The sequence below is a fragment of the Halichoerus grypus genome, chromosome 1 (assembly GCF_964656455.1).
Source record: "Halichoerus grypus chromosome 1, mHalGry1.hap1.1, whole genome shotgun sequence".
Classification (NCBI taxonomy): domain Eukaryota; kingdom Metazoa; phylum Chordata; class Mammalia; order Carnivora; family Phocidae; genus Halichoerus; species Halichoerus grypus.
This window is the reverse complement of record NC_135712.1, coordinates 27208317-27231642: the sequence shown is the minus strand read 5'-3', so window position 1 is coordinate 27231642 and position 23326 is coordinate 27208317. Positions and strand designations below refer to the sequence as shown.

At 34.9% G+C, this 23326-nt stretch overlaps 1 long non-coding RNA gene across 4 annotated transcripts in view; it reads left to right on the top strand.

The window, feature by feature from the left end:
• LOC118546276 (uncharacterized) overlaps nt 1-23326 on the top strand; it is a 522743-nt gene that overhangs the window by 347489 nt on the left and 151928 nt on the right. The window lies entirely within an intron of this gene.

Sequence of the window (23326 nt, the reverse complement as noted above, 5' to 3'; positions counted from 1 at the left end):
CGGGACTCGATCCCAAGACCCTGGGATCATGACCTGAGCCGAAGGCAGTCACTTAACCGACTGAGCCACCCAGGCGCCCCATAAACCTGTAATTTTTAAAGAAACAACCAAAGGAAGCATAAGTATAATTAGCCCTCAGTGACTTAGTAATATAAGTATTAATTTGGAAGAATTTACTTCATTATTTGCTTTACTTAGTAAGAGTGTCAGAAAATGTGGCCCCTTTCTTGGCTAAGACCTATGTGAAGATAAATTTAGAATTTCTCCTCTAGTAAATACTTCTCTGATAATAGTTTAATTGTAGCTATTTCAAACCAAATTGTTTAATTGTGGTGAATCATATGCAAATTGTTCAGATGTAGGTCAACCTCCCACTCCCACATTCTAGCACCTCTTTTCTAAATTCAGGACAAATTGCTCAATGCCTAAAAGAGACAGAACAGTGCAGATTAAAGACATAAGACAAAAACCAAAACAACAATAACATAAAAACCAACAGTGGGCCAGGAGCCAGAAAGTTCTGCTAAAAATGGCAAGGCAGGTTGCATTTATTTATACCTTAGTGAACGATCTCTTATGCCTGCCGTGGGTTTGTATGCAGTAGTTTGCTCACTGCTCATGAGATTTGTGGCTGGCAGAGCTTGGTGCCTCTAGGATACCAAGTTTCCTTATCTGTAAATACATTCATTAATATCTTTCCTGTCCACTTATTGAACTGAAATGAGGATCCAGTAGGACAAGGAATGTAAAATAAGTGTGTGCCTGCTCTAATCCCACATGGAAAGAGCATGTTATTTTTGGTGGTCTAGTTGAGTGAAGAGTGCCAGGCTCACTGATGGGAAAGAATATCTTGTGTAGCTCTGGGTGAGACCAACTGAGATATCCTGCAGTTGTAGTAGCTAAAGAAATTATTTTCCCAGCTGTTATATTATGTTCTAATCTATAGTTGCCTTTGTGATGGAGCATTGTATCATTTTCTGTAAATGGTCCAGGTTTTATGATTCTATTGAATTTTCATGTGTTGTCTACTGTACGTTCAAAGAAAAAAATGATTTCCAGTTACTAAAGCATTGAAAAGTTATAAAGCAGATTCATGAGTTTGTTACATCTGTTGTTTTTTATCTTTAGGCAATTATTGCCAGTGTTTTGATATATTGACAGAAAATAGTGAGCCTTGCTGGTTATTGATGAAAAACTATTTTGCTTTAATTCTAACAAAATTAGAATTCTGCCTTAATATAAAAATAATTTTTAGAATTATCATTCTTCACTGGAATTGACTGTTCAATAATTTGAATTTATATTTTATGTAATATATCATTTTAAATATTTTCTATAGTTTATTCTGAATTAAATTATTCATTCGTGAAATTATTGAAGAATTATTGAATTAAATTAACTGAGTTAAAAAGTGGCAGCAATTTTTCTAATTTATAAAATGGGGAAATGGGTGGTGTATACCTTGTATTTCTTTCAATATAAATATTTTTGTTTGAATTATTTAAAATTTAAAAAATTAAGAATTATACTAAATAGAAAATGCTATTTCCCTCAAAGTTAGCTAGTGCTAAAAGTTTTGGTGGAGCATGGTATCCACCAAATTCTTTCTTTATATGGGTAACATTCTTCTTCATATATATAAATATCAATATCAATATGTGCACATAGTGCTTTTTTTTTTTTTTTTAAGATTTTATTTATTTGATGGAGAGAGACACAGCGAGAGAGGGAACACAAGCAGGGGGAGCGGGAGAGGAAAAAGCAGGCTTCCCGCGGAGCAGGGAGCCCGATGTGGGGCTCGATCCCAGGACCCTGGGATCATGACCTGAGCTGAAGGCAGATGCTTAACAACTGAGCCACCCAGGCGCCCCACATAGTGCTTTTGATACAGACAGGCTGGGTCTGAGGACCCAGAGAGGCATCATCCCTCAGGACCAATCAAGAGGGTCCTTGGCTGCACACAAGATAAAAATCAGATGTGAGCCAGAGAAGTAGAAACAGAGCTTATTGAACAGTGTTGAGTGACAGGTAGAGAATAGTAGATGGAGTGTCTAGGAGACTCAGAAAGGAAAGCAGTAAGTCTTATCATTGCTTGGGACTAGGGGTTTCTACTAGAAAAAGGTCTAGGGTATGTGTTCCTCCAAGAATGCAGGGTTGGTCCAATCAAAGGAAGTTGCAGGTGAACAATGGGTGTTATTCCATAAATGACCGAAGGTAGGGATATTGATGCCATCATCAGCCGAGGTTTGTTGGAAGCTAATATCCTGGAACATGTTTGGGATCTGGCTCTTGTTAGGTGTTGTTTGGGGTTTGGGGCCTAAGACAAAAACTCAGGGAATGATTAACTTTCTTGCTTCCCCCTTGAAGTGGGAACAGTGCTTCTTTGGCTTATTCAGAGGCAAAATATGGAACATGAGTAAATGGTGCCTCACAGAAAAACAGCAGAGAGGAGCCTTTCTACAATGGAGCCCCTTCAGCTTCCCTATCTCATTTTCATGACTCTGTTTTTTTAACATTTTCATGGTAAACATGCTTCTAAGTCACTGTATGTTATCCATTTCATCCTTTTTAAAGGCCTGATGTTAGATAACTTTTTCTGATGTATCATGATTTATTTAATAGGCCCTCTAACCTTTTTTTTTTTTTTAAGTTTTTATTTTAATCACCCGGTGTTCATCACGACAAGTGCGCTCCCTAATCCCCATCACCTATTTCACCCATCCCCCATCCACTTCCTTTCTGGTAACCATCAGTTTGTTCTCTATAGTTAACATTCTGTTTCTTGGCCTATCTCTTTCTCTCTCTCTTTTTTCCCCTTTGCTCATTTGTTTTGTTTCTTAAATTCCGTATATGTGGGAAATCATATGGTGTTTGTCTTTCTCTGACTGACCTATTTTCACTTAGCTTAATACTCTAGAGCTCAATCCATGTTGTTGCAAATGGCAAGAGTTCATTCTTTTTATGGCTGAGTAATATTCCATTGTATATATCACATCTATCAGTGGACACTTGGGCTACTTCCATATCTTAGCTATTGTAAATAATGCTGCTATAAATATAGGGGTGCATATATCTCTTTGAATTAGTGGTTTTGTATTCTTTGGGTAAATATCCACTAATGCAATTGCTGGATCATAGGGTAGTTCTATTTTTAACTTTTTGAGGAGCCTCCATACTGTTTTCCAGAGGGGCTATACCAGTTTGCCTTCCCACTAACAGTATAAGAGGATTCCTTTCTCTCCACATCCTTGCCAACACTTGTTGTTTGTTGTTGGTTTTAGGCATTCTGACAGGTGTGAGATGATATCTCATTGCAGTTTTGATTTGCATTTCCTTGATGATGAGTGATGATGAGCATCTTTTCATGTGTCTGTTGGCCATCAGTATGTCTTCTTTAGAAAAATGTTTATTAATGTCTTCTGCCCATTTTTTATTTTATTTATTTTTAAGATTTTATTTATGTATTTGTCAGAGAGAGAAAGATGGAGGGGGAGAGAGAGAGCGCACAGGCAGGGGGAGAAGCAGGCTCCCCACTGAGCAAGGAGCCTGATGCAGGACTCAATCCCAGGACTCTGGGATCATGACCTGAGCCAAAGGCAGATACTTAATCGATTGAGCCACCCAGGTGTTCCAGTCCTCTGCCTATTTTTTAAATAGATTATTTATTTTTGGGGTGTTGAGTTTTATAAGTTCTTTATATATTTTAGATACTAACACTTTATCAGATATGTCATTTGCAAATATCTTCTCCCATTCCATCGGTTGCCTTTCAGTTTTTTTAATTTTTTTTTCCTTCACTGTGCAGAAGCTTTTTATTTTGATATAGTCCCAATAGTTTATTTTGGCTTTTGTTTCCTTTGCCTCTGGAGACATAACTAGAAAAATGTTGCTATGGCTGATGTCAGAGCAGTTACTGCCTGTGCTCTCTTCTAGGAATTTTGTGATTTCAGGTTTCACATTTGGATCTTTAATCCATGTAGAATTTATTTTTGTGTATGGTGTAAGAAAGTGGTCCAGTTTCATTCTTTTGCATGGTGCTATGCAGATTTCCCAACACCATTTGTTGAAGAGACCGCCTTTTTCCCATTGGATATTCTTTCTTGCTTTGTCAAAGATTAATTGACAATGTAGTCATGGGTTCATTTCTGGGTTTTCTATTCTGTTCTATTGATCTATGTGTCTTTTTGTGTGTGTGCCAATACCATACTATTTTGATTGTTATAGCTTTGTAATATAACTTGAAGTCTGGAATTGTAATGCCTCCAGCTTTGTCTTTCTTTTTCAAGGTTGCTTTGGCTATTTGGGGTCTTTTGTGGTTCCACACAGATTTTAGGATTGTTTGTTCTAGTCCTGGGAAAAATGCTGTTGGTATTTTGGTAGGGATTGCATTAAATGTGTAGATTGCTTTGAGTGCTGTACATATTTTAATATTTGTTCTTCCAATCCATGAGCATGGAATGTCTTTTCATTTCTTTGTGTCATCTTTAATTTCTTTCATCAGTGTTTTATACTTTTCAGAGTACAAGTCTTTCACCTCTTCAGTTAGGTTTATTCCTAGGTATTTTATTTCTCATTTAACCTTTTTTTTTTTTTTTTTTTTTGAAGTAGAACTTAAAATGGAATGAGGGAAAGCCTTTCTTAACACTTTTGGCAGGCATACAAAAGAATAATTCCCATTTGTACATTGAATCAGGAAATTAAGGAGTGAAGAAAAAGTGTTACAGTAAAGAAACATAAGAAATATCATTAGGTAAGTGGACATAAAAGGTCAGGGGAAAGAAAAGCTAATAATAGCAATGTTCATGCAACTATGTCATAGGTATGTAAAACTAAAATTCTCTTTGTGTTTTCAAGGTTCACCCCAAATGACCCCTCCTTCCATATGCATTCAAAGAGAATCCTCCCTTCATCCTCATTCTTACCCATTAGTTTACATCTCCATAAAACTGCCAAAAAAGAGATCTCATCACATTATGTCATATATAAAAATTCATCTTGCATGTATCCTTTTCCCCTATTAGGCTGTTAACCCATAGGAGGTAATGAATGTGTGTTATTTACCTTTGAACCTAGTAGTTGCTGAATATATGGTCTTTCAGTTAAATGACTGAAGTATGAGAAAGGGGAGGAATCAGGCAGAAAGTTTAATTTTACCAAGATTTTATAAGGTGCCACTATCTGCCTTTGTATTATCTCAAGTTAATAATAAACAGTGCTTCTGGTGAATGAGATGAAATAATATAAACATATGGCTTTTGATATATAATAAAAATTATTTAAAATCAAATTTTAATGATTTTTTGTGTGGTATTCATGATCAAAACATACCTACAAACCAAATATTTCAGAAAAATATTTATGAATGTATGAAAAAAATATTTGTATGGTGCACTTATACATTACCTCATATGAGCTTAAAAACAGCTTGTCGGCTTTAACGCATTATACACATGTAAAACATTATTATCATTAAGATAGTAATAAAGTTGACTCTGGATTACTAATATGGATGGTTATTTGCAAAATCGAAATAATATGTAAAAGAATTCTTTATGTGAAGTCTGTTAGAAGAAAGGGAGTATTGTTTTCAGTACTTTGTATAATGCAAGTTGCTACTCATGCCATTTAAATGAATCTTTAACATGGTCTCAACCAGCAAAAGTAGAGTTATTCATAGTTGGAACTATGCTTGAAGGAATCTCCGATTCCACATTAGTCTGAACTCAATGGTAATGTAAATTTCAAATATCTGAACAGATTTACCAAGAACAATTTCCATTACAGAAAAATTAAGAATTAGTGGGTATAAAAGTCTCTTTTGAAACTCATTGTAATGCCGAGTGCACAATAGTTTTTCTCCTCCTCTGACTAGCCCCAACTTTGATTTCACATACTTTTTTACTGGTCAAGTTAGGAAGGAGGAAAGGATCATGGTCAGTCTTTTCTACAAAAAATTTCTTTTGAGCTTATTGCTGACCTTTTTAAATCTGGAGCTTGAAACTTAGTATTTCAAATGCATACTTTTGCTCTCTTTGTCATCAAAGCTCTCCCAGTCATTGCTATCTATTTGGCCAGGGTTGAATATGCAAGTACCTTCAGGACTCACACATACAACAAAAGTGAATATAACAAACCAATATCAGACAATAGGGAGTGGTGTGAACTGGGGAACCGATGATCATATCTTCAACATACATGGGCTACCTCAACTCATTCCAGTCAAATTTTCTAGTCAGTTGTTTGTTCTAGTGGCCATAACTTCTAAAGGTATAGAGAGTTGAACACTGGAATTTTTATGTAAAATCTTACAGTTTTTGAGAGTTAGATCAAATTTTTTTTAATTAGAAAAAAAAGGAAACCATACGAGTCAAGATGTGCCTTAGGTAGGCAATTTTCTACCTTTGCATAGATAAAGTGTAAATATTTGACCAATCAATAAATGAGCCATAGATCTCTATAAGAAATAGAGAAATTAAAGAACACTCTAATCCTGTTCTCCCTTTTCCATTAGAAATTTAATATAATATTTTAAGGAGGGCCATAGTCATAGTGACAAAGATGGAAACCTACCAGATAAGTCTTTTCAATCTATCTCTGGGTTCCAGAGGCCAGAAAGACCATAAGATGGAGAGCAAGAGTGAACCAAGGAAGCTAAGAAGCTGTTAAAATGTATTATGATATGTTAAAGGATGATGGCTTTAAATTTAAATTTAAAAAATTCAAGTTTTTTACAAACCTTTGTCTTTTATAAGTCTTAAAAAGGAAATAATGAAAAGAGATGATAGATCAAAAGGAAGTCAAATTCATGGCAAAAATATGTATCAAACATGCAAATCCTGTCACATAATTATTACTAAGTAAACATAGATCCAATCTGACCTGTTTAAGATTTACTTTGTTTTTGAGGTCTCTCTGCTTTCCTTCCAGACAAACTCACCCTTCCCTCTGCTAATTCAGTACTTTCTTATACTACCACACATTTCACTGCAGTTAGTGGTATCTAATTACAGGTGCTTACATATCTCTCTTCCCAAATAGAATTAAGAATCTTGAGACCAGAAACAACATCTTTAAAACTTTTTTTGGAAATAATCATAAACTTATAGAAAATTTTTAAGTAAGCACAGAAAACCATTTGAAAGTAAATTTCCAACCTAATGCCCCATTACCCTAAATTACTTTAGGCTGTGTCTGCTCATAAACAAAGACATTTTTCACCTAACCACAATAAAGTCATCAATCTCAGGTGCTAAGGACTCAGTTATCCCCACTCCCACCACCAGATTCAAATGTTGAAGCCCTATTCCCCATTGTAATGGTATTTAAAGAAGAGGCCTTTGGGAGCTAAGTAGGTTTAGATGATATCATGAAGGTGGGGCCCTCATGATGGGATTAGTGCCCTTATAAGAAGAGACACCAAAGGGCTGGCTTCCTTTCTCTTTTTCTGCCATGTGAGGGCACAAGCAAGGAAGAGAGTTATCACCAGTGAAAGGAATTGGCTAGCATTTTAATCTTGGACTTCCTAGCCTCCAAACCTATGAGGAGTAAATTCCTGTTGCTTAAGCCATTCAGTCTATGATATTTTGTTATGGCAGCCTGAGCTGACTAATACATCAGGAAATTAACATTGTTATATTACTACCATCTAATCCTCAGATTCCATTCAAGTTTTATCTGTTGTCCAAATAAATTCCAACTGCTATCCTTTAGAATGTAAGAATTTGTTTCTGAACGATGTGCCTCATTCAGTAATCATGTTTTATTAGTCTCCGTAAGTATAGAAAAGTTCTACAGACTTCCCCTTAACTTTCATGACCCTGATATTTTTGATGATTACATTCCAGTTGTTTTCTAGAATGACCTTTAATTTGGGTTTGTCTGATGCAGGGACCATAGCTTATATAAATTTGAACCTTAGCATCTTGAACAGTGTCTGGCATATAGCCTATGCTCAATAAATGCTAGTGAGGAATGAATTAGTGTCTGAAAACCTTTACTGGGAAACTGACTCTGAATCACTTGGGTAATGCTAATAGTAAATATTTCAAAACTTTAAAGAGAAAAAATGTAAAACATGTCCAAAATAGGAAAACAAACAGACAAACAAAAAACAACCCAGCAAGCTCTGGTGTCTTCCTCTGTTCTTTAATTTACTTAGTGAGCATGCGTACACTGGCTACTATGTAAATTAATACTAGTTTCCTTAGAGCGGTATTTCTCAAAGCATGGTCTGTGGACTGTTTCCAGTTTACATGCTGTTTCTGATTCATGATGACATAGTAGAGAAATTGGGAATAAACATTTAGAAAGCTTTTTAGCATTTTGACAAAGTGATTCTATTTCTGCTAAATCTAATAATTCTAAAGCGACATATTGGATATATTTTATTTGCCCTTTTTATTTGATTTATCTAATAGTTAATTTACATTGTATTTTATTTGTGTATTTATTCATAATGGGCCAGACATTAAAAATGTGGTCATTTGGGGCACCTGGGTGGCTCAATCAGCTAAGCATATGACTCTTGATTTTGGCTCAGGTCATGATCTCAGGGTCTCAAATGGAGCCCTGTCTCAAGCTCCATGCTCAGTGGGGAGTCTGCTTGAAATGCTCTCCCTCTGCCCCTCCCCCTACTCATGGTGCTCTTGCATTCACGTTCACTCTCTCTCTCTCAAATAAATAAATATTTTTAAAATATGTGGTCATTTACCACAGTTTTTGGTCATTCCCATCAGAATAGAGTGGGGTAAATGTGACCCGGGTTACAATGGGTTTTGACCTGGAACCTGCAGAATGAGTAGGATATTTCTAGTTTTTAGAAAAATGGGCAATTCAGGCATAATAAAGTACAAGAGTATGCCTATGTATGTGTAAGTGCGTGTGTGTGCCTGTGTGTATGTGTGCACTTGAGTGCATTTTCATGCGTGTTGAATGTGTATCTAAAGACAGGAGCCTTAAAAGACAGTAACAGCTCATGATTCCAATACTGGGTGAATAGCAACTCCTCCCACATCTGATTTCATTGCATCATGAGCACTGGTTCCAGTAGCATTCCCCTCTATAGACCATTTTCTTGTTCTCCCTTTCCTTTCTGAACTTATTTTCTCTCTCAGCCACCTGAAACCTAGAATTCCCATTGCTGGCAAAAGACGAATAAGCTCCTCTGACCAAAAAAGTGGCCAGTGCTAATACCACTTCTAGATGACAGAGCCTATGCACAGTTTTCCAAATATTTAAGCAAAGAGAGAGGAGATGTAGACAACAAAGAGGAAAAACAATGAGAGAAAGAATAGCACGAGAATAAAAGATAATGATGGTGGGAGAGACCTGAAAGGATTGCATTAAATTTAATTTACATTGGTAATCTTCAATCTTAGTAACATTCAACTCAGTTTAAAACATACTTATTAAGCAATAGTCATAGACCAGACAGTGGACTCAGGAAATGAAAAGAAGAAGAAGACACAAGAACTTGCCCTACAATGACCACAGTGCTTTGGGTAAGACAGATAAGCAAACATGTTTCCAGTGTAGTGATTGGGACATTCATTGGAATATTTGTAGGTACAGAAGAGAGGTGATAGACCAGCCTCTCAGGTGTCTTGGAGGAGATGATGCCCATGAAGGGTCTTGATGAAAACTAAACTAAATTTAAAAAGCAGGATAGGGAAGGAACATAGTCTGATACTCAGCATTTAATTCAGTAGCTGGTACATTGTTGGTGCTTAATAAATATTTGTTGAGTGAATGAAAAATTTAATTAATTTGAACTAGCTGACCAACCAGAGGTAAACACAACTCTAGGAAGAAGAACTAAGCAAAGTTACCGAAGCATAAAATAGCAGTGCTTAGTAGGAGGAGGGGAAGATCTGCAGTCTTCTGCAGTGGAATAAAAATGATATGACAGAGGGGTGAGGGGTGTGTGTGTGGAGAATGGAGACATTAAGTAGAAGCCAGGTGATGGAGACATTTCTCTGCAATACTAAGGCCCCAGGCTTTAGCTGTGGATAATAGGAACATGACATTGTGAGGCTGTATGATAGTATGATTATAGATGACTAAGTGCAGGGGAGAAGGACAGACACAGTGATACTAACTAGGGGTCCATCTCACTAGGGTTGGCAAGCAAAGACAAAGACCTAAGAGAGAGCAATAAAGGAAGGGATGGAGCATGGAGGAGGGGCAATGGTGCAGAGATTCAGGAGTACCCTTGAGAAGTAGAATCAGTGGAACTTCTCAGTTAATGGGTACTGGAAGGGGGAGGAGCAATCACAGCACAAAGAGAAAGGATGAAACCTTGGAAAATTCCCCATTCATGACTTGGGTTCCTGGATGGACAGTGATATCCTAAGTTAAGCTAAGGTATATCCGAGGACGAGTAAGTATTTGGAAAGCAGGGAGAGACCTCAAAAAGAATCCAGTTTTAGACATTAAATTTGAGGTGCCCATTGAGGAAGAGAGAAGGTCAAAACCGGAGAAAAGTACGTATCTACTTTTGTGTGTATTTATGTATATGTATTACAGTTATACACATACAGCCAGGGATCTATGCGTCAGTTCTGTCTGCACAGAATCATATGAAAGCTTTATTTTCTCATTAACTTATTGCTGTCAAATTAACTTATTGCTTGAATCTATCACTTGAAACTCCGGTAATTCATTCCATATTTCAAAATGTACCACAGACAGAGAAAACTGCTGTAGCTGAAACCTGGTTTCAGACTAGTGAAAACATCCTGGGTCTCTACTACCAGAGCGAAGAGGAAAACCAGGCCCATCGCAGGCCTGAACTTGTTTCAGTTTCAGTTACCTGGATTAGCAAGGCAGAAACAACCCAGTGCCTAATTTACCCTTATAATTGCCTTAGTTTTCTGCTTTGCCTGGCTTGTGGGCATATTTTGATGTTCTATTATTAGAAAGGAAAAATTCACTTCCTGTTTGGGTGGTTTCAGAGAAAACGTTTAAAATATACTTTACCATTCAGAGAACTAGCATTTTATAAGCCTCTGTGTTTAGAGAGTAATGTAGTGAGAAAAGGGAAAACTTTAACCAGTATGTACCTCATTGTCCTCATGTGAGAGTTCTGTTACCTCTTAACTCCTTTTCACAACAAACCTCAGGGACTCAGTCTTATCAGCAGTGACCTTCGAGCATCTTCTGATTAGAGATGCGCAAAGAAACCAAGTAGATTCTGGAGCTCTCCATATATTCAAATCACTGTGGTGAAGGTTAGATCTCCAGTCAACTCAAGCACCTTCAGTGAAACTCAAAGTGGATAGTCAGTTGAAAGGGAATACTTCTCCTTCAGGCTCCCAACCACAAACTCAGTTTTTCCATATAGCAGTCCCAAACCAAAGGATTTCAACTAAATGGAGACATTAACAGCACAGCTGTTATTATGTCCCTAAAACTTCAACCATAATACCTACTCGGTAATTTTTTTCATCGCAGTTAATGGAGAAGCCAGAATGGTAAAGTAGTGGATGAATAAATTATGATTTTCTCCAATTACCCTTTTGGATTATCTTTTATGAAAGAGGTAGACAAAATTTATGTGATGCCACCCCATCTCCTCTGCACACGATGAGCACAGATGTTAAGTTTTAGTAGTCAATTTCACTGAACCATCTAAAATATATAGAATCCAGAATGTATGAATGTAAGTGGACTGTTTTAAAACTCAGAAATATTCAACAGCCCAAACTTATAAAGCATGCAGTTAGTTTCCCATCATTTATTTTCATTTTTTAAGTGTTTATTCATTTGTGGATTTTATCAGTGGGTATTGAGCATATCATATACTGTGTACTAGACTCACAGGCATCTTTAGAATGCAGAGAGTAGGTCGGGGAGGGGCAAGAAAAGCTGGCATGTGCTAGACCACAAGAGCTTTGAATGCAATGTTAATGACTTTGAATTAAGTGCTGAAGACAGTAGAGAGCAAATGAATACATTTAAGAATGGGCATGAATTTACATTTTAGTAAGGTCTCTGGAAGTTCTGGCAACCATGAAAGCTAAGTAAATTGATCAAGTAGAAAGGGTCAAGAAAGAAGAGCGATCAAAAAAGAAAAAAATGAGAGAAGGTATAGTTGTGTGAGTTATTCAGGAAATATTTTCACTATCAAATTGACAAGACTTCACCATTCATGTGTGGAAGGTTAACATAACCTGGAAATCTTGGCTAACTCTCAAGTTTTGCAAGAAAGATTGGGAAATGAAGGTGCCATTAACTGAGTACAAAAAACAGGTTGGGGGAAAGATGAGGTCAATTATGAACATGTTGAGAGGTTGATGTGTTTGGAGTACATTAAGTTAGTTATGTAAGTAGACTATTGAAAACATAAATCTGGCCCTTAAGAGGAAAACCTAGAATAAAGAGTAGTGATTTAGGTATAATCAGTATAAGGATGTAAGTACAAGTTAATTCATTGATGTAAATAAAGTAGTCGTGCCGTATATTTATGGCAGGAAGTGAACAGAACTTGAAACCATGGTAAGCTAGCTAGTGGATTACATGAAAGTATAAATGTAGGACTGATGTGACAGAAGTCTCATCCATAAGCTTAAAGTCTTTGAATATTAATGTGGGATGACTTATTTAATAGATGCCTTATATTTTGAAAGACAAGGATCTAAAGTCTAGGAAAAAATTTTCCAAAATAAAAGGAAACACAATCAAATCTTGGTATTTGTTCTAGTTCTACAAATTTTATTTTTCAACTGTCCACTTTATATTTTGATTCATAAATTTTCAAACCCTCCTTGTTCAAATATGAGCACAAAAACTTGACCAAAGTCTACTCAGCATTCAGGATCCTACTTTCCCTATCAGATTTTTTTGTTATATAATTTTATGGCGCCCAACTCACTTAAAGAAGAACAAGCTTCTCGAAGTGTGAAGTTTTCAGTAATCTAAGTCACTTAACCATGGCAATATTTTCCTGCATTAGCTCATCAGAAAGAATGCCAATAACATAAAAATAAATGGGAGTAAAAATAAATTAAATATTTGATCTTAATAACAACATATTGCTCAACTCCTATTTTGTCTAATGTCACCTTCATGTGAATTAGCATAATCAAGAAAAATGATTTCATTTTCTAACACTGTATAGAAAGGTTAAGTGACCACAGAAAGAAACATGGCTTGAGAACGCATTTTTTTCTTTGAGAATTAAATGGGTTTTAGGTGACTATTAAATCATATAAAATATATTTTAGGCTAACATTTTAGTCAAGCTATATTCAACTGTTAATTAGACCTACAGATATTAGTGAGATCTCTGTGGGATCAATATTAATAAGATGATGTAAGGTAGAGTGCCATATAGCTGAATCAATTCCATAGTCTTGAAGTTTTGTAGGATTCGTTATTACTCAGATTTTACTATATTTTATCATCATCAAGATATAATTCAAGTGAATCAATAAACTTTTATCAAAACTAGAGGTAAAACTTAATTACCTAATTTGCTAATGGATTTTTTCTAATTTATGTTGTCAGACAATTTATATCATTATTTCATTATGTTATCATAATTGTCATTTAAAAATACATATATTGAGCCACATCCAAGTCATAAACAGATAAAGCCTATCTTTTATAATCGTCATTTGCAGGCATATAAAAAAATGATTTTTTAGAAATTTGCATCACAGATGAAAAACAATATATTATCATTTGAGATAATTTGAAGATAAGTCTTTACTCATGAATACATTAGATGGTTTGATCCTTTATCAACCTAAATCCTCTCGTTCCCTTCCTGCCCAGCCTTCTTCTTTCTTTGGTAGAATATTTCCTTGACCACATAGTCACATATAGCTCTGTCCTGTGTATGGTCAATAAATATCAAGAGAATTTGAAGTGCTTTCAGAGAGAACTTTTTTTTTTTTAACTTTCTAAAGGCGGAGATTAAAAACAAAACAAAAACACTCCCTTCCCTTCCTAGTTCTGAAGTTATCATAGGTTGTTTGCAGGAGTATGACTTTTAGGGTTGCGAGAGGACAGGGTAGAGGTGAGGGAAAAGTGGAGTGAGGGGAAAGTGGGGTGAGGCAGAAGTGGGACTGTATGGTTATTTGAATGAATGTTGAGTTATGTCATCCAAGACTGGTATTTTTATGAGTTTTTGATGCAATATATAATTAAAGTAAGTGCTTATTTTAATATTGCTCCAATCTACTTTTAGCAAGAAGCTTGTGTCCAATTTTATGGAATTTATCTTTAATTTAGCATCCAAAAATAAATCACTTCTTAAGTTTAACTACTAAGATATTTTTCCAGTTTAGAATTTCATGAGCAAAAAAAAAAAGTTCATATTTTTAGCATCAATAATCCATTAGAATATAAAATTTTTTTGTCATTTTTGGTTTAAAGTATGAAATTCATGTATTCATAAAAGGAGATGAAAATTTGTAAGAACACTTTTGACAATAAATTGTATTAAGAAAAAAACTGTTTAATTTGTAGAAACTAGACCTTTCATCTTATAGCCACATGAATCCGATCTTGACTTTTTTGAAGGAAGCATTTTTGAGATGTTTATTTTCTCATTTATCAACTTACATACACATCCTTCTTTTTAGACACTTTCATTCCATTCAGCTTGATCTAATTCAGTCTTTCTCAGATTCATGGCTAGCTTCTCCTTACTCTTGTGAGGTTTCCGCTGTTTTAACTAAAAGATATCCTTCATTTTTTTCCCCGATATCCTTCCCTCTACAACTTGCAAAAATTGGCCTCACCACCTTCTCCAACGTAGCCTCTTTTCATCAGTCTTCCTCCTACTTTCTGTATGCTGTCCCTACCCTGCATGACCCTACTCTTGCCTCAGTGTATTTTCTGGTCAGGGCTCCTCTTAAGCATGTCCACACTCTCCTATGCAAACCCCACTATAAGATTAGACATCAAACAGAGCAATTCACTGCACTTCTTCAGTATCTAACTCTCCCTAATATTTTATAAGCTGAATTATTTTTGTATTCCCAGAACCATATTAAATGATGACAAGGATGTTCTAGATGCTCAGTAACTGCTTACTGTATGAATAAATGAATAATCCCCTCATCCAGAAAAAAATAGTTATTCTCATTTTTATGCTATTTCCTTCAGACAGTTTAGTTTTTATGAAATATATGTATTTTTAGTTAATATTTAAACACATTTTACCTGCTTTTATCACTGTTTTAATATTAATTCAGTAAGTACTTTCTCATGAAATAAAATTTCTTTGTGTGTAAAAGTTTTATAGCAGCTCAATATCTTATTTCACATATGTATCTGACTCCTATTTTATGGAAATACTGATTTGCATTTCAATTTTTCCTCTAGATATATTTCTAGAAATGGAATTACTATAATCCTGCAATGTAGAGCTTTCGATACATTGTGCAAAATTTCTTTCCAGAAAGATTGTACCAAATCATATTATCATGAGAAATTTGCAAGACTTCCAAATTCACCTCTCTCTTGCCAATATTGGAAAGTCTTATGATGTTTAATGTTTGCTAATTAGATAAGCATAAAAATTTGCAGTTTGTCATTCTAAATTAGATTTTTTTCATTTATACTAATTAGTGTATAAAGTTTTTAAATGTTTAACACCATTCCTTAAGAGTCTTCTAGCTTCCAGTCTTCCCACTTAACTACCTTTAATCTACTGCTACCACCATGCTACCTATCCCCATAGCACATCCTGACCACACTGCGTGGGAAATATCAACAAGTCCCAGTCATCCACAAAATAAACTCCACATTTATGGTCCAGATGACTATCACCTTTACTGTCCAGTCTCAACTTCCTTTTTCCTCACAAAATTTCTTACCTCTGCTTCACATACCCTATAATTGTGTCAAACTGGTATATTTCATTCCTTTTCCCCATAAAACCCTTCCCCTATTTCTACGAACTAAAATCCTACCTGTGGTTTAACACTTGATAGATATGCCCTAACATTTATCTGAGATCCCTGTCTATTTCATCTTGCATTTTGCTGTTTCTTGTTCTCAGGATTCAGTTTTGCCTGAAAAGTCCAATATAGGCATTTCAATAGACATTGAGAACATGTTCTATTGCTATAAGATTTAGTTACAAAACAGTAGACCCTTTGTAAACCTCAGGTCAAAACAAAAACAAACACAAACAAGCAAAAATAATAACCTCAGGTCTATCTATCCAGAACTTCTCAGTAATGTTTATCTTATTTGGTTGTTGACTCTTTAAAAAAGAGCTTTAAGATATATAAATAATATGTATTTGAAGCAGTTAAGATAATTTAAAATAATTTGCACATGGTGATTATGTTCTATATAAGTATGAGTGTACATTTAAATTTAATTAAAAAATTATGCAAAGTAACTTTGTGTAACTGTCACCAAATGGTAGCTATTAAACTCTATTTATTTTTGTAGCTTTCTTGGGATACGTGTGACTCATTTTTGATAATCTGCCTTCCATTCAGCCAAACACATGTTTCTTCCCAAAGAAAAAATTAAGAACATAATAATCAAGATATGAACTCAGTTTACAAGTTAATTATTGTTAGAAAAATAGACCAGCTGATTTGATCATCAATTCTATTGGCTTGCATTTAAAGCTGTAACTTTAAAAACTAGAAAATAAATCATGAGTTTTTTATTCTGTCTGTTAATATCACCTGTCTCGTTTGGGTATATATTTATATTTACATTTGCATTTATATGTATATTTATATCTTATTTAGCATAGTATTTACAGCTAGTGATCAGTAAACTGGTAGTCCTTTTAATAATCAGCAGTAGGTCCAGTTATAAAAACCATATATAGGAAATCAATCAGTAATGTTTAAATTGTTTAGGGTTGCCTTTTTTTTAAAAGTAATTCTCTGAAGTAGACTTGCTATTTCTCTAGCCTAGATAGTTAGAATTTCTTTAAGTGTTTATTAATTTATGATAGTGGACTAAATGAAAGTTTAGTTATTGGTTTAGTTGAATTTAGAGTGAAAAATAGTACAGATTCTTAGGTTGTACACTGGGTTACAAGAATCCACATTTATTAATGACTTTGACTTATCAGATGTAATTACTGATTAACTCTGATATAGAGAATTATTTATTATCCAGCTTAATTCATCAAAATAAATAAAATGTCTTTCTGGCAAAAAAAAAAAAAGGTTTACTTTGCCTTTCTGGTTAGGCACTTTGTTTCCAGAATCTTCAAACACCTCAGTCAAACAAAGTACAATTCCAATGGTCTTCAGACCACACAAATAGTGCAATGTTTAATACTTGATTTAACAAAATAGAGGCATCAACACTCACAATTTTGATTCTTTACATATTGACCAGACTCATTAAGGCAAAAGATCAAAGACTCTTTTTTAAAAAGAAAACCTCCATGCTAGAAAAATGGGGAAAAGCTGAGTTTGAAATTAAATCCTAAGCTTCATAAGCTGGCTTTTCAACAGTTCAAACCTCAATTTTTTGCTTTAGCTCCCATTTGAAACAAAATGAAATATGCCAAACCTAAGTGCTATGTGTTGTTAGCTTTTTTGGTTTCTGTATAACAGCATTTCCCTTTTTAATCAGCCTGTCTCTTGCTTTTATTATTTCCTTTGATCTCTGTTCTCTTTTAATTTTCCTTTTTTTCTATGTAATCTGTTTTTTCCATCACCCTTTTCCTTCACCCTCCTCTAAAATCTCACACTTGAATCTAATGATTAGACCTCATAGTAGTCTAAAACTTTGCATGAAATAAGCATGCGTAGACAAAACTGTGAAAGTTTCTCAGTACCTTCTTCCCACTTCCACTCTTTTCCTAACTTATGAAGCTCTAATAGATGAAATTTGAGTGAATGTTCACCATATAAATTCAATCTCTTGTAATTCTCAGTACCAATCTGGAGTGTTGTTTATCTATAACCTTACCTTTGACAAATGTTTTTTATTAGAGTCCTTTCCTATTTCTCACAAAAGTAATAGTTTCCATCTTTAAATTGTGTGTTTCTAGTGCTTTCATCTTATACCACTATGAATTACTTTTGCTTTATTAAGAAAAGAGATATTATGTAGGAAATGATCTCTGGTGTCATAGAGTATAGAGACGTCTGAGAGCCTGAGTGTACTGGGAAGTCATCTGGCTAGGTGGCACCAAGCCACAGTACTTGGGACCACACAATGTACTTCATCAACACTTCAGTTAAACTGGCCATTTTTTTAATCCTGTAGCCAAAAACAAATGAAAATACAACCCACCAACAATTTTTTTAATTTTTCACTTTTGGGTTGGTAGTTTTGGCATCCAATACATATGCTTTAATCATAGAAATGCCTTTCTTATAGAGGGATAGAAGATGCCAACTAACTAGAGCACATAAATTTTAAAAAATTCTCAAGCTGAACAGAGCATTCATGCAGATACAGGGGCAAAGAGGCTAGAGCTTACTCATCTCAAAGGACAGTGTCTTTTGGCCGATGCCACCATCCTCTCTGCTTTGACACTTTGAAATGGTAACTGAGTTCATAAGACAAAACAAAACGTTGCCCTTCTTAATGTGAGAGAGTATGAAATAGAGCTCACGAAATGAAATTCGTGAATATAATTATGTGCAATATTTTGGGGGAAGAAAACAGACTCATTACTGTACTAAGTCAATGATCTGAGTTTCAGGGACCTGTATATTCAGTTATTAAAGGGATAATGTGGGTGTAGTCAATTCCAGGGAAATGGATACCTTCATATTACTGAACTTGGGTTTTCATTAAAAGGCCACTGAGCTGGATACAGGTTAAGAAAGGGGACTGTGAGGTATTGCATCATTAATTGAGATTGTTTTTCTCAGGGCAGATGAAACAAAGACGTATTGGTATAACTTCTCTTCTTTTTTAATGTTAACATAGAAATAGCTATTTTAGAAAATTAAGAGCAGGAAAAATAGAAATATAATTTTAAATTTAACACTGAAGCAGTTTGAAGAAGCAAAAAGAAAGTGTATTTTAGATTACGGAGTTTTCTTGATTTATTTCTGTTTTCTGTGCCTTTCCTATGCAGTTAAATGGTATAAAAGATGAACGGTAACCATGAATTCTACAAAAAAGCAGACAACACATCTTTTTTGGATTGTTGTTTTTTAGAAACTGCTTTATTTGAATTTGAAGTGAGAAAAAGATCATATTTCAGGGAATAGTCCTACAATGCTAAAATGAACACACACATGGAAATAAATTGATTATCAAAGCTCTTCTCTTTACTTTGCACATATATGTTACTTATAGCAAAAACAAACCACAAAAAAAAACAACAAAAAAAACATGCACACTAGTTTCCCCAGACCATCCCATGACTTTGACCTTTCCGTTATGTTTCCTACAGACTATCATATTTTTTAGTTCCCATCTCTGTGTTTTGAACAATCTCTTAAGCTGCATTTCTTTCCAGAGCACTAGGCATCTCTCTATCATATTAATATTTGAAATATTAATAAACCATATATTATCAGTATTATCAAAATATTATCAATATTAATATTATCAATATAAAAACAATATTCATTATGTGCCCCTCTTCACAGATAATATATATATACAAAAGTGTTAGGGTGGGCAGATTAGATCATTAAGCAAGAAGGAACATGATAGAGCTGTGTGAATACAAGGAAATAATGAGGTTCAGAGAAATTAGAAATCTTATCTAAGACAGCTTTTCCTGGATCCCTTGTTGCTATTTTGGTTGGTTGGGATAAGTGACTAGTGATCCTTGCATTTTAAAGTAGTAACTACAAAATAGAATTGCCATAGCTTAATCCCCTCCAGTTCCATCCATGTTGATGCAAATGGTAGGTATTCATCCTTTCTGATGGCTGAGTAATATTCCATTGTATATATGAAACACATCTTCTTTATCCATTCATCTGTTGACGGACATCTCTGCTCCTTCTGCAGTTTGGCTATTGTGGACATTGCTGCTATGAACATTGGGGTGCATGTGCCCCTTCTTTTCACTACATCTGTGTCTTTGGGGGACCAAAGGAGAAAGAAGGGAAAACTGAATGGAAAGAAATAAGAGAGGGAGGCAAACCATGAGAGACTCTGGACTCCGGGAAACAAACTGAGGGTTACAGAAGGGAGGGGGTGGAGGGATGGGGTAACCGGGTGATAGGTATTAAGGAGGGCATGTGTTGTGATGAGCAGTGGGTATTATACTCAACTAAAGAATCATTGAACACTACATCAAAAACAAATGGATGTACTATATGTTGGCTAACTGAACATAATAATAAAAAAAAAATTTAAAAAAGAATTGCCATAGCTTTTGACTTTTGAAAGTCACTTCTTTATGTCTGTAATAATTCTACAAGTATTACAATGGGAGCTTACCTCTATAATTATAAGTGGCATTTAAAGAAATGTGTAGAAAAAATAATAAACTGAATTTCTTACAAAAGGACAAAAAACTTTCAAAATGGTTAAATCTATCCAATACTCATTAGTGCAGTTTAACAAAAATCGATCACCCCTGAGGTATGTCACTGTTACTGATCACAGAGCTTAAAAAACTTTAATTGCTAGCTTATTTAGTCTAGAAGAAGGAAAAGAAGGAAAGAAAATGAAATTCCTTCAGAAATCCAAAAATAATATTTTAATAAAGAATTATTAAAGGGGTATTTATTGCCAAGCTCTCTTATACCATTAATATAGTTGTACTGATTTTTCAGGATCTTGCAAAATAGTATGTAGTATTTGGGGGTTAGTTTCTACATTTTTGACCAGAAATTAACTACATAGAAATTTATTTACATGTCTTCTCGTGGTTCTGAAATTTCCATATATGTATGTAAATTCATGTTATCATATACAAGAGTTTTACCTTTTAATGTCAGTACCATGTTACACATTCTAACTTTCATAGCAAAAAGAAATTTTGTTATATCTTAAAAACCACTTCCATTACTGGAAAAGCAAGGAGAAAATGCTTTATGAATTCAGAAGTGGGCAAGAATACAGTGCTCTAATTTTTTATTACTTGTGGAAATGCACTACAATTGATCAATAATTTTTAAGTGCTTACAATACGTTAGTATAGGGGCGCCTGGGTGGCTCAGATGGTTAAGCGTCTGCCTTCGGCTCAGGTCATGATCTCAGGGTCATGGGATCGAGTCCCGCATCGGGCTTCCTGCTCCTTGGGAGCCTGCTTCTCCCTCTGCCTCTCTCTCTGTCTCTCATGAATAAATAAATAAAATCTTTAAAAAAACAAAACAAAACAAAACAAAACAAAAAAAAAAAAACAATACGTTAGTATAGTTTTTGTCATAGAAAAAGATACCAAAGTAATTAACATAGTACCTTTTCTCAAATATGTTATGATATAATTATGCAAATGGGTCTAAAACACACAAAAGAATTTTGAATAATACAAAGTCATTTTACCAGGAAGTGTTACTAAGGATATCGGAGTTGAAAGGAGATGGGACCTCATGATGGTGGCAATAATAAGAGAGTGCTCCATGGAAACACCAGGATCATAATGTTGAAGACCATGCTGAACTTGTTAGTGAAACAAGGTTAACAGTGGAAGGCATTTTGTGTGAGGGGAATCTTCCGAATGAGAAAATGCCGTTTCCAGTGGACGTGATCTTTAATGAGACAGTGAGAGGTATTTGGAAGTATTTGTTGGTAAATCACAGTAAATAAATTTAGATGATGATGATGGAAACAGTTTATGTATGGTGTTTACATCTAGAGAGAAAAGTCTTTGTCTGGTGTGGTTTGACAGGGCAATCCATAATTGATATTTAAGCAGGGTCATAATATGATGTGAGCAGTGTTTAAAACGGTTGAGTCTGGAAGGAGTGTGCAATATATGGGTGACAGTTGAAGGGTGAGAAGAAAGACAAGAGGCAACCCGGTGTCAGAAGTTACTGTAGTGCAGGTGTGGAGTGAGTGATAAGCTTTTAGCTTCAAGTGGTGACAATGAGGAACAGCATGAGACAAAGAGGACACCTGAGGCATTTAATTTACTATATATCTCCATTTTAATCTTACAACTACCCTCGTATGTTTGGTCTGAAGGTTGTTGGTTTAGTTTTGTGAGCAAAATATAGTTTTGTTAATGCATTCCTTATCTCTCTCAGTTAAAGGCATTATTAAAAATCGACATTGTCCTGTCTATACAAAGATAGTACTACATAGTATTACGAATCCCCTAAGAGCACGCACTTTCAAGTATTTTCCAACAGTGGCAGTAGAATTTGCTGAACCAGGCATACACCCTATACAACCAGGATGTTTGAACAACAGCCAGTACTTTTGAGATTGTTGGCAAGGGTCAGTGACCCATTTGATGGCTCGGGACTGAAGACTCTCTATCTATGGAATAAAAGCTAGCAGGTACATAATGGGTACCATCCCCCTATGGTTTCATAAATGCCATCTACTAAGCAGCTGAACCAATCTTTTGTGGAACGTAAGCTAGCTGCCAGAAAGATGGTAAAAAGTTAAACCAACAGAATTTCTTTTTGAGCCAAGAAGGCCTTTTCACTTTTCACTAATTCTATAAATTATCAGAATGCACGCTCCAAATTAAACTAATAGCATATTTGATGAAGCCATGAATTTGATGCTTATATGAATCTTACAAGGGATAAAGGAATATATTTCCCATTTTAAACTAGTAACTTATATAGTGCTTGTCAATTAGAATGCCATTTTAGAGGTCATTTATAAGATGGAGTTCAGCAAAACAAGCATGAGGATTCTTTCCACAAAATGGGACATTTTCTTTCCTGCCCATTGGAAGCATAAGGTCCATTTTGTAATGAGAGGATAAACACTACAAACAGTGTTTTGCCATTGTCATTGCTGCTGTTGTTGCTTTGATTTTAGAACAGGACCAAAGAGCCTTAACCACGTACACTAGCTTTTGCTATGTAGACTCTACCCTGACTAAGGGGGTCAATATAAGATGGTTTTGACATATCAGTGTTCTATGTATATATTGTATCAGCAATGGCCTGGTCAGTTCCATTTGCCCTGCTGCTTCAACAACTGATTTTTTCATATCAATAAATTGACAAGTGATCCAAATAAGCTGTTTTGATTGCTCAAAAGATTGTTTTAAATATGCTTTTCCCCTTGGATATTTGTAGACCTTTAATACCAAGTCTCTGTGTATCTATTTGTTTATATTTGATATTTGTACTACCCCCCTCAAAGAATGTTATTTACATAACATATTTATAGGTTAAAGTGTAGTAACTCATAGCTCATGACCTATGTATATTGCTACATATTATTTCTACGTTGTCAATCATGGAAGAGTTATAGAGATGTAAGTAAAATATTGTGTGAA